The 10,830-nt window shown below is 37.2% G+C and overlaps 1 protein-coding gene and 1 long non-coding RNA gene across 4 annotated transcripts in view; one reads left to right on the top strand and one right to left on the bottom strand.

Moving 5' to 3' along the window:
• Positions 1-10,830, top strand: part of MMS22L (MMS22 like, DNA repair protein) — a 149,098-nt gene that overhangs the window by 85,661 nt on the left and 52,607 nt on the right. The window lies entirely within an intron of this gene.
• Positions 2,906-9,132, bottom strand: LOC109311883. Its single transcript, XR_002101646.1, has 3 exons — positions 9,005-9,132; positions 8,546-8,613; positions 2,906-4,544 (listed from the first exon to the last, which is right to left on the bottom strand). It is a non-coding gene; the product is annotated as an uncharacterized LOC109311883 (long non-coding RNA).

Below are 10,830 nucleotides of genomic sequence, written 5' to 3'. Positions count from 1 at the left end.
AGTCTGACCCCCTGCCATGGCAGGAAAGAGTACTGGGTTCAAACGACCCCGGCAAGGTGTTTGTCTAGCCTCCTCTTAAAGACTACAATAAAACAGATATTTTTGAAGTGCGCTTTTAAGTTTTCTGTGTTTATATATGTTTTTATGTATGGGTTTTGGAGCAGTTATAGGAAACTGCTTTTAAAATACCATTTTATGCCACCCCACTTTTTTTTTTTTAAGAACGCTGGCACAGATAGCATACACGTGTCATCCTGTGGTGTAACCTTGCTGGAAGCAAGTCAACATACAGTCAACAATGGATTGCAGCAATAGCTGTTAAGAGCAACAGTCTCTTACCAGAAACATTTTTTTCTGGGAATATTTCTTCTACAGTGTATTCAGATGATACACCCTACAATAGCAACAGCTACTTACCATAATCGGGACACTGGCATGTTGCTACTTGTAGACCTAGACTGTAATGCTAATTGCTGATACCTTGTGTATGTGAGTTATTTTGCTTTTGTTGTCTCTAATAAAGCGAAGGAAGATAGTTATGTCTTCACAAAAGATAAAGCAAAAGAAGGAAGGTATCTCCAACAGTGTTTACTTGCATAATTGGCATGTTATGTGGTTCTTTTTGTTATGAAGGGGACAAAGTATGAAGGAAAATCATTGATGTTTAGTTTAGCTCAGTACCAGGATAAGAAGTACTCTACGCTTTTCACAATCACAGGGCCTTGTTTATTTCTTATCAACGTTAATTAAAGCCTTGGGCCAATGCTGAGACCCTACCACTATCAGGAAGGTGCAAGCCTAATCAAGGTTAAAGCTCATCATTATGGGGAATGGAGAGGTAATTATGAACAAGTCAGATAGTCTGATAATATGGATGTCACTAATTCTTTTGAAATTATGGAAGTTAATTTCTTGTCAGATAATTTTTTACTCATTTAATAATGTCATGATTTTGACAATCAGTAGATTATTATTCACTTTGGGGAGTGTGCCTAGACATTTGGGTTGAGAGAGAGAACTTTTTAATATTGCATGTTGTAATGCAGTACTACAAAGGCAGCTATGGCAGTCATTAGGCACTCAGCAGTAATGTTCATCACTGCCTTGAATATATGTAATTGGGAGCTGGGGAGAGGTTGAAGGTCCAGGGAAGAGAATAATAGTATGGTTGCTGGGCCATTGGGGTTCGCTCATTGTTTCTGTGTTCTTATTCCAGGTAAAAATCAGCAAAAAGAGTAAGATCAAATATTTGCTTGCTTGCCCTTAACAAATACCTGATTTCCCTTTGCTTTCTTGACCTGCAATACATAGCAGTGGTTTTGAAAATGTAAAGCACTGTAGATATCTTTAAAAAAATATATTGTGACTTTACTGTGTATGCATTCATAGAGGTTGTACCACCTCCCACTGCACTAGTCCTTATAATCTCATGCAAGGGTTTGCTTGTTTTGTATGTTTATATTTAGGTAGAAGACTGTGGGTCGGAGAGGCAGGAAATGAAGCACTTTGATCTCATTTCACACAAATAATTAACTGTAGCACAGCCATGATTATCCAAATGTCATAGGACAGTGAATATATTTAGATAACCAAGGGATTTTTTCAATGTAATTATTAGGCATTGGAGTAACATGACCCTGTTTTGGATAACAGGGAGATCTGGTTAATTGATGATAGGATAATCAAAGTTGTACTATGTTTTATTTCAAGATGTTGCCACCAAAAATAAAATAAAATAGAAAAAAGGCTTAAGAGTGTATCTGTAGCTACCCCTCTTACATCTCCTTGCTGTACTAGATTACTGTTGACATGATTATAAAAAAACAGTTATTTATACTGAATATAAATCATCTATATTTTATATCACAGTGAAATATTTACTAAATTGACTCTGATTCTTTTTTTTAAAGGCATCTGTCTTCCTTAGACATTAGAAATAACTAGTTTCTTTTTTTAAGTCAACCCAAAAATTATTTTATTTTTTCCTGCAGCCAAAAAAGAAGTGTTACATGGTTTGGTTTTCCTTCTTTAAGGAAAAACCTTTGATATGTGTACAGTATGAGCATTATGACAGAAGACATGTTCATTCAGTCCCCCTTTAGCTTCCTTGTCTTGTGTAAGATTAGAACATGAGTACATAAAACAGAATTTCATTTCTTTAGAGTTCATTATAAAAGGGTTTCCACGGTATTGCTCTGATACTGAACTTGTGATTTCTTTTTTTAACGACTCATGCCACCCTTCAGAGGATGTGAAGATTAAGTATACAATTGCTTAGTATCTTTTACTGAAGTTTCTCCCTCCCCTTTTTTAAACAGGGTAATTTCTGAAAACTCTTCAGCAGTCCTATCTCCATGTAAATTAATACTGTAAATTGTTCAGCTTGTGAGGGTGGAGGGAGTGATAGGGGGAAGAATTAAAATCATTCCAATAAATGGTTTAATTTATGCCTCAGCAGTTAAGCGTGCTCCTGGTTAACAGAAATACCCTTCAGCTACACAGGATTTTGGAGGGTTGGAGGGCACTCATTTGCACATAAATAGCCATTAACTGATAAATTCCCAGAGGTCTCCTGTTGCATGCTAGTGGTTCTGACCTACTTAGCTAGCTTAAATTTGTTTTACAGAATTATTATAATTCCATCCTTGGTACTTAAACTTTGTGATTAATGCATGCCTCACAATACAATTAAAGTATAATTACACAGTTTTACAGTTTGCTATCATGGTGTTATTATTATTACAAAGAGCTGGATTTTGCAAATATTAGAAGAATTAGGGTTCTGATACCCATCACTTTGCTGTTATTAAGTGATTATGTTAAATGGGACCCCTTTATGTCTGAAGAATGAATTGGAGAGAGGGAAATCATTAACTAATGCATCAGATGGTTTATAAGTGATTGAGAAAGAAATGTATGACTGTTTTCTCCTTCACATCCATAGGGTATAAGTGTATAAACCTCTTTGCTCACCTTTACTAACTTTCATGACCTACTTGAGAAAAAACTGCACTTTAGTTTCAAAAATAACTTTGTACAAAATATCTATTGTAACTGTTCATTGTTCACTAGTGCAAACACAGGTTTTCAGGACTTTCAGAGTATAGGAACAGTTACTGAAATACTCAGATAGAAAAAAAAACAGGTTTAATTGACCTGCACAGTGTAGGTTAGGGTGTGCATGCAAAATGGACGCAGAATTCAGTTCTGCTGTTTGCTAATCCTGCTGCTGTTCTGTGCGGTACAAGTTTGCTTCTGCTGGGTTGGAGCAGCGTGACGGCGACATTAATTCTAACTGACTGTAAATAACCCCAAGGGACAAAATCCACCATTCTTACTGTAGAATAGTGCCACCTTGTTTATTTCCTTTATCCCTGACCATCATCCCTTTTCCCTGTATACCATGGGAAAGAAGAGTCCGTATACTATCTGAATCTGACGTAAAACTTCTGCTTGGCTGCTTAGCTCTTCTTAGGCCATAATATGTGTGTTCAGAGCCTGTTCATGCTGACGATACAATACAAAGGAACTATACAAGAATCTAGTTCTAAATATTTAAAGGTTTTGCTCAGTAAATCAAAGGCTCCATTCCCAGTTCTGTCTGATAATTGTCCCCTAATCTGACATGAATGAGAAATTATATTCCCTTTTCCTTGTGTTGCGTATGTTTGTTAGACAGCGTTGCACTGTGGTGAAATTTATCATCTGTCACATTTTTCGAATTATGCTTTCAGTCTCCTTTAAAGAGCATGAGGTTCTAAACTTTAAGGAATTTTAGTTAAAGCTTGCAAAGAGCAAACACTAAACAACAAACCAAATGTGTCACTTCCCCAACATACTGTGAACTATTGTTTAAGTTTTTGTTTAAGAAGATGAGAAATTAAAAGTACCTGTTGCTTTTGTGTCCGATGCCTTGTTAATCAAAATAATTCTTATTTTTAATTCTAGACAACACATGCAGCACAAAGCAGGTAGAAATCTGTTTCTTCTTTAGCACCTGCTTTTACAACAGTAATTTTAGTTTGTGTGTTACGATGCTAGTACAGTGATATAATCTCTGCTTCCAGTATTATGATTTGCTGTCATTGAGCCCAGAAAATATTTGGTCAGTATACTGATGCATGGAAGCATATGAGCAGGTAGGCAGTAATTATGGCTGGAAGAATTTAGTATATTTCAATGCTTCCTACTTGAATATATGTCAATTGGTTTATTCCAAGTCTTTAGAAAAAACATACTGTGTAGAAGTGATTTAAATCATTTTCATGCTGTGGCACAGCAAAAATGCAAAGGCATTACCAGAAAGAAATGGTCAGCATTAAGAGCTGTTTTGCAAGCTGGCTTGCAACAACCACCCCTCTATGAAGAGAAAACAGTTATCCTGTAATAATAAGACTAATGAATTCAGAAATCCATTGATTGTCCTGGCTCTGGGTAGATTATGTGCAGACTTGCTTCAAGGAGAGGAATTTATGAAATGTTTGCCGCATCTAGCAAGCAGTTCTCTTATAATACAGCTGCCTCCTCAGTGGTTTGCTTTGATCCTGTGGAATGAAAGGACAGGAGGATCAGCTCAGGTCTAAATGAGATTACAGCTGGTTCGGCAGCTTATCTGGTCTAATGCCAACTAGTGTGGCTTTGCACGTCCTAAGGGGTTTACAACAGAAACTGTTTATTGAGTATCATCGGTTTACTCAACACAAGCAGGCTAATCCTTCCCAGGCTCAGCATGTTGTAGGATTGTGCATGAGCCAAGCCAAAGCTGGTGTAGCCAGGGCCTCTAGAGCCCTTTGTCTCGCTTCATATTGATTTTTTTTTTTTTTTTTTTTACCTGAGTTAAAGACAGTAAAAATAAAACCAATAACTAGCCCTATTGTGAACAAAGGTTAAGCTGGCCTAAAATCTTACAAAAGCATCTGTTAACCCTAGAGGGGATGGCAGTCTTTCTTTGACATTCCACCCAAGGGATTTTCTATTTTCAAATTTTGAAGAAGATAAGAAAAACAGCTTAAACATTTAACTCTGGATGCCTTGCAAGATCTTTTAAATCTTGTTTAGCAGCTGTGTAATGAAGAGTTTTTGTCTTTTAAATAGTAGATGGAATTGTTTTAGAAGAGCTGCCTTATTTCACTGTATCAAACTACAAATGAAATGTTGTAGCATCTGGGGACATCTACATGCTAGGGTGCAGTAGCATCAAGCTACGGTGTCATAGTGTTGCTGGGCATGAACCATGATGGAGACACTACTGCACAGTAGTAACCAGCTACTGCACAGTATCATCTAAAATAACCATGTGGCGATGAGACTGTGCAGTAACACCAGTTACTGCACCGTAGCTTCTTGTGTAGATGCACCTAGGCAATACAAAATTTGCTTTGTAGTTTGATATAGTGAAATACTGGCAGGTACTTGGCTAACCAAGTACTAAACGACTGCACAATCCCATCAGTGCATGGTTGTTTTTAGCTCATTGCTACTATTCAGTAGTGTTGTCGTCACAGTTTATGCCTGTGCTTAACCAAATACTAAATGACTGTACAGTAACAACTTCTCAGTCTGCCGCTCCTGTAGACACTGCCTCTGACACACAAATGAAGCATGGTAAGTATTGAAGATGGTGAGTACAAAAAGGGACATTGGAAGCTGACTAGGCTACTGAGTAACATGTTGGGTTATGCTGGTAGCTGCCATGTAGTGCTTTTGTATGGAAATGTTTTGACCAGCACTTTTCTCCAGAAATGATGAGTTAGGCTGATCAAGTATTTTAAGAAAACCAGAATTCTAGAACTATAATATTTAGAAAACCATATGCTGCAAGAAGTACAGAATTTTAAAGAAAAGCCCCTAATAAAAGATTGTCTGTCTGGGGAAGGCCTCTTTTTTGGGAGGATAAAGAAATGTATGCAAGATTATTTAGCCTACAGAAATGTCAAGCAAATCAGGCAAAGGATAGATTAAATGTTAGGAAATTCTGCCTAGCAACAAGAGCACCTAAGGATTAGAACTGGCTACCAGAGGAAGCTATTGAACCTCCATCACTAAAGAGGTAGACTTAGACCCTGGTATAGAAGGGGTGTTTTAGGAACAATTAAATCACTCTTGCCATGCCCCAGGAGGTTCATCTGTCATTAGTTACTGAAGGCAGACCGAAACTGGGAAACATTTCAAAAGTGCATTAAGCGCTATGTAAAAGAAAAAAATGATAATAGCTTGAGGAGTTTTGATTGGCTACTTTTTGTACTTCACCTAATTGATAATGAACATGTATTTTAAGCTATGTATAAGAAAAAAAAAAAAAGTTGCCATGAGTACCATGGAGGCAGTTTGAATGTCATATGGTGGATTTGGCTAAAAACAGTGTTTATCTTAAATATGAAGCTTGTCCAATATTTAAACCTAATGGATAAGATGTGTAAAAGTTGAAAATGTAATATTTACCCAATCACTTCTCTTTTATCAAACCTGGTTCTAAAGCAATAGGTTGCACTCATATAGTAATAAATTGTTAGCACATTTGGAGATAAAAGCTATTGTTGGTGATTGCTTAAACTCTCTTTGTTCAATCATCTGAATGGTGCAAATCAAAGCATTTTGTCAGACTGTGAGAAGTTTCGCCTAGATATTGCTTCCCACACACGCAGGTCACCAAATAAATTACGTTCACGGTTTTACAGCATAGCTGGTGCTGAAAGTTAAATTGATGCCCAGTGGTAGAACTCGTAAAACATTTTCCTGTTAACACGACCAGGCAGGGTTGACATTGTTGATGGTGGCTTTGATCTAATAAACCATCAGTTCTAACAGTGATTTTTACTGTGTTTCAGAGGTGATGATGATAAAAGTTTAGCAAGCCTACAGTTCTTCCTGAATGACAGAAAATTAGCTCCACTGTCTATATTACTAGATGCTAGGAACAGTGTTAGTAGGGGATGTTTTGTGCCTAATGTAAACTCCGTCACTAAGAAGATGTATTACATGAAGAGAATCCTTTAACTCTAACACAATAGATACTCCATAAAGAATAAAATTGATTTTCTAGGGAAGATGTGCAAAATCTTACTTTCTGAAAATTTGGAAAAAAGTTGTTGAGTATGCAAGTTTCCTGCCTTCTGATATCTATTTTATCTCCCTGTTTGGGAATATCTTTCTCTCTTTGCAGTGTATGGCCCCAAATATGTTACTAGTGAGCACCATTTTACAAATAGACTGTTTGTAAAGACAGCTTTAGGCTGTTCGTAAAGGCAGCTAAAGAGAACCGAAAGTGCTTTGTTTAAAGCAGCTGCTTTAAAAAAAAAACAAAAAAAACGAGAAAGAAAAAGGACTTGAAGTCCAGATGTAATCCTATTTGTGTGTGTATGTGCATGTGCATGCAAATTTCAATTCCATCAATTTAGGTTTATCTAAAACAAAAAACTCTAAAGTTTATTTCTTAGCCCTGCCACCTCGAAAACAGGGAAGTTCCAAAACAATATATGATTTGTATATATCAGAGTTGTCAAACTCACCAGTCCCTGGGTCAGATCTCATCAAGGGGCTCCTTGCAACCTGGATATGGACCTCACAGTGACAGGCAAAGACCAGTAATATCTGTTTGAGGGGCACCAGGGCAAGTGGTGGCAGCACTGTCAGCACAGCTTTCCACCAAAAGCTGTTCCCAGTGAGGCCCTTGAATTTTGGGGAAGGCCCCACCCCTGAATTCCTAGGCCCACCAGTGTTGCCCAAAAATTTACTTTAGGTACTGGGTGAAGGAGACTTACAGTACAGGCATAGACACTCATTCTACTCAGGGTACTGAATGTATTGAATACATAAGTAAACAGATAACTAGAATGTGCTTACATAGCCTTGACATCAGAGTGAGTTCTCAGGCTCCAAGGATGTTCTGGGGTTCATTGCTACAATGTTCTATGACCTCTGCTAATAGTTCTTCAGCCTCTGTTGTTTATATTGTATCAGGTTTCTATAGTTCCTGCCTTCTATGTTGGTTTCGGTTAGAGGCTGTTGTTTCAAATCTGTTGCTCTTGCACAAGCAGTAATTGTCCACTCGGTAGTTTTTCTGAGCGTATGCTAACTCAGTGTTGCCATATTGTGCTTACAGCTACCACTAGGAGCCCTGTGGGCCAGATGTTTGACACCCCTAGTATACATAAGGTGGGAAGCAGGCATTTACAAGAAAATAACTTCAAGTTTCCTGAGAAGGTGGCTCTGAAATGTTTCTGTTTTTAGTTGTGCTTGGATATGCAGTCTGCATCTACCCTCAGGTCTTTGTGCAACATACCCTGGGGTTTTATTCAGTCTTCTTTTTTGATTAAATTGTCTATAAGGCCATTAGGAAAGAAAAGACATCACTTCCACAAGCCAGGCTTGAAAAATTTTGTGTCTGAAAGCCTGTCTAGCATCTCTCCAAGCCATTCGGTTGGCTTAAGAAAAGACATCACTAGTAAAACTTCCTGCTTGTCGCATATAACCTCCACAACGAGGATGGTACTTAAATCCATGCTTGAATTTGTTCTGCCATGACTGATGCGTTTGTCCACCTTACCTCATGTCCTGCTGGTATTTGGGACTGGATAACAGGCAAGTTGACTGAGAGATATGATAATCGTAGTGCTGCAGATAAATAGAAGAAACCGTTAGGGGCAAAGGATAGACTTGATATTAGTTAATTTATTCACAGTAGTTTACCAACCATATGTTGCTTTATAATTAGAAAGTTATTATTAGTCCTCTCATTGATTCCAGATGCCCTTTCCACAATAGCAGCGGCAAAGCACTTCCTCTGACTTTATAGGCCGAGAGGTTGCAACCACATCTTTATAGTGTAAAATATCTCTAAAGTGACAATCCTTTTACTGTGTGTTTATTTAAATACACTATAAATTGGTATGCCTTATAGGACAGAAAACAACTGTGTGTGTGTGTGTGTGTGTGTACGTGCGTATGTGCACACACACACCCCTGTTGTATGGAAAACTATTGCACATAGTTAAATTCTCAATACCAGTTAAGAAATCCATGGCTTCCCATATGATGCGGTTGCAACTGTGATTATCTTGATCTGGTTGGTTTAATCAGAAGAGATCTGAAGAGGGTTTTTGTTGGAGTGAATGGTTTCTATCACTGGTCTACCAAAGTCTGAAATGAATAAAAATGTAATACATTTTTATATAGTTTATCAGTTCTCATCAGATCTTTTTTTTGATTAAGGGACTGAAGGAGTGAGACACAGTAAAAGAAAAGACTTAGTTTGATGTGATTTAGAAGAGTTTTTTAGCATCAGGCATTAAGTTAGCGATGTAGTTGAACTATTTAATTTTGTATGCTGTGCAAGTATTATGTATGTGTTTTAATAAATTTAAATAAATATGAAATCACCCATCCTCCATGATATATTTGGTTACTCAGCTGTTACTACTTTTCAGAGAAAAATATGTGACAGAGAACTTTTAAATGTCCAGTCACCGTGGAATAGGGACTAGTTCTAGCAGATGTTATGTAAAAACAGAAATCTAGGGTATTCAAGAGATTTTGACATTGAACATATTCAGCCTTTTGAAGCAGGGTGGACTTGATTTAAATTGAATCAATTTAAATCACTAGTCAGGAAGCCTTAATTTAATCATTGTTTTCTACAAAAAGTTCATTCTTGCTATCTTGTATTCATTTAACTTCTTGAAACCTTACAAAGGTTTATTTTAAAAAATCTTTAAATAAAAAAATACAATTAAATAAAAAAATCTGATTAAATGAAAAAAAAATGTTGGTTTTTATCCACCCTGTTTTGAAGGGATAGGGTTCTGTTCATCTTAGCCTGGAAAAATTAACCAAGTTCTTTAAATGAAAGAGAATCAATTTTGGTTCTTATCAACTTACTGTTATTGTATTTTCTCACATGCCACATGCCCACCCTCTTTGCAAATAAGACCTACAGCTTGGAATGTGGAATGCAGAAGGGGGTTCCCATAATCATGGAGGACTGTGGGGTATACACACAGTGTCCTCGAAGTGTGGCCTCCCAAGAAAAACAGTCTGGTACAGCAGGACAGCAATAAGGATAAGCCCCAGACTTTGGAAGGACAGCAGCAAGACAGTTATTACTTCACTGTAACTTATAAATAGTACTTTATAGAAGTTCCCATAAATAATAGTGTTGTTGCCACACGGCAAGCCTCATCAAGATCCTACAGACTGTATGTAGCAATTCATTCACCCTCAGCCAGCTCAGTGGGTCTTTAATTAAAAAGAGAGTGCTCTTTGCAGCTGCAGGGAGAGAAGCAGCCACCATCTTGGTATCCATGACTCCTAATGCCAGTTTGCTCTGTTCTGCTTTGTTTCTGTTCCAGTAAGGAAAAATCAGTTTCCCTAATTAAAATTCACACCCCAATGTTGGTTGATTTTTAACAGAAAAGCTGCATGTGTTATGAGAGTAAATATGGTAATTTTTTAGTGACATGGAAGTTTGGAATGGAGAAGAGAAGATAGTCTCCATGCTCAATAGAATTAGTTAAAAGCAAAAGTTGCCGGTAATACCCGAACGATGTCTAATATGAAGTATATCTTTGTTATTTTAGAGATGGGCTGTTTTATCAGTCATTTTTGGGAATACCTTGATAAGATTGAATGGATTTTCCTATTCATTGTTTAAAGGAGTTTTTTGTTTGAGGCTACTTTACAGAACCTCTGATGCCTAGCTAGTTGGTGTTGCTCTTTTACACCAAAAATACCACTGGAAAGAGGTCTTATACACAACTGTTTTCTTTCCCATTTTCTTTTTTATATTTGCTTTTCTTGGTATGCCTCATAGGACAGCTTATAAAATTCAAGTAC

The sequence above is a fragment of the Crocodylus porosus genome, unplaced genomic scaffold (genome assembly GCF_001723895.1).
Source record: "Crocodylus porosus isolate Cpor-Errol unplaced genomic scaffold, CroPor_comp1, whole genome shotgun sequence".
Lineage (NCBI taxonomy): Eukaryota > Metazoa > Chordata > Crocodylia > Crocodylidae > Crocodylus > Crocodylus porosus.
The sequence above is the reverse complement of the archived record's forward strand: the minus strand, read 5'-3'. Positions and strand labels throughout refer to the sequence as shown.